Source organism: Tachyglossus aculeatus, chromosome 1, assembly GCF_015852505.1.
Source record: "Tachyglossus aculeatus isolate mTacAcu1 chromosome 1, mTacAcu1.pri, whole genome shotgun sequence".
Lineage (NCBI taxonomy): Eukaryota > Metazoa > Chordata > Mammalia > Monotremata > Tachyglossidae > Tachyglossus > Tachyglossus aculeatus.
Window position 1 is genome coordinate 38,150,567 of NC_052066.1, and position 1,745 is coordinate 38,152,311.

The window sequence follows — 1,745 nt, forward strand, 5'->3', positions numbered from 1 at the left end:
CACCTGTATATATGTATATATGTTTGTACGTATTTATTACTCTATTTATTTATTTATTTTACTTGTACATATCTATTCTATTTATTTTATTTTGTTAATATGTTTTGTTTTGTTCTCTGTCTCCCCCTTCTAGACTGTGATCCCACTGCTGGGTAGAGATCATCTCTATATGTTGCCAACTTTAACTTTCCAAGCTCTTAGTACAGTGCTCTGCACATAGTAAGCACTCAATAAATATGATTGATTGATTGATTGAGCACTTACTGTTTGCAGAGAACGGTACTAAGCTCTTGGAAAGTACAATTCAGCAATGAAGAGAGGCAATCCCTGCCCACACCGGGCTTACAGTCTAGAAGATGCCTATCTGTAGGTATCAATCAGTCAATAAATCAGTGTTATTTAGTAAGTACTTATATTGCACATAGCACCATACTAAACATTTGGGACAGTACAACAGAGTATGTGGAAGCAATTCCTGCTCTCAAGGAGTTTATAGTGTGGTGGGGGAGGAAGATTTTACAATAAGTTACAGGTAAGGGAGGCGTACCTTTCAGGGTCACACCTGGAGAGTTTCTAGTACTCGACCAGTCTCAACTATGGGAGGGAGAGTCAAGCAGAGGCATATCTATTCCATTCCTAGCTTGGGCAGTGGCTAGCGAATGGAAGGCAATCGGCTACAAGTCAAAACTCGCCTGTGCTGGGCAGCAGCAGCACAGGAGAGAGTCAAGAGCGGAGACTCAGGTTTACTGTGTGGAAGGAGGCAACAGTAAATAGCTTCCGTATTTTTACCAAGAAAACTCTACAAATATATTACCAGAAGAATTGCAGTTGGAGGACGGGCGTTAAGGGAAAGGTGTGTCTATGGCATCGCTATGGCTCAGACACGACTCAACAGCATAAAACAACAACAACAAGGGAGGCATCCTAGTATAAGGATTTATTCATGAGGGTTGCAAATAGTAGTAGAAGTAGTGGTAGAGGTAATCGGCGTAGCAGTAGTAGGCGGAGTAGTAGTAGTAATTGTAATATTATTTATTGTTTACTGTACTAAGCACTGAACTAAATTCTGGGAAACGATACACAGGAGGGAATTAGACATGGTCCCTGTCCCTCAGGGGATTTATAATCAAAAATACAAATGAGGAGAGGGGACTGGTGACAAATACAAAATGAAGAATTAACAAAATACTAAGACAACATAATGTCAAAACCAAAGATATGTAGGTTATTGTGGCTAGAGGAGCAGAATTTCAGGCTCCGAGCAGTTTAGAATCCACAATGTGGGGGAGAAAGAAGAAGAAGAGGAATAAAAAGGAGGAGGAGGAGGAGGAGGAGGAGGAAGAGGAGGAGGAGGACAAGGAGGAGGATTAATAATTATGGTGCGTGCTAAGCATTTACTATGTGCCAAGCACTGTTCTAACTGAGGTAGATACAACTTAGGCAGATTGGACACAGTCCCTGTCCCACATGGGGCTCACACACTTAATCCCCATTTTATAGATGAGGTAACTGAGGCTTGGGAAGTTAACAAGCAGCATGGCTCAGTGGAAAGAGCACAGGCTTTGGAGTCAGAGGTCATGGGTTCTAATCCTGTCTCTGCCGCTTGTCAGCTGTGTGACTTTGGACAAGTCACTTAACTTCTCTGGGTCTCAGTTACCTCTTCTGTAAAATGGGGATTAAGACTGTGAGCCCCACATGGGACAACTTGATCACCTTGTATCCCTCCCAGCGCTTAGAACAGTGCT

The 1,745-nt window shown here is 42.3% G+C and overlaps 1 non-coding gene across 1 annotated transcript; it reads left to right on the forward strand.

Moving 5' to 3' along the window:
* The first annotated feature begins 544 nt into the window (after nt 1–544).
* Nucleotides 545–682, forward strand: LOC119934055. The gene has a single exon (XR_005452852.1). It is a non-coding gene; the product is annotated as a small nucleolar RNA SNORA7 (small nucleolar RNA).
* The last annotated feature ends 1,063 nt before the right edge of the window (nt 683–1,745 follow it).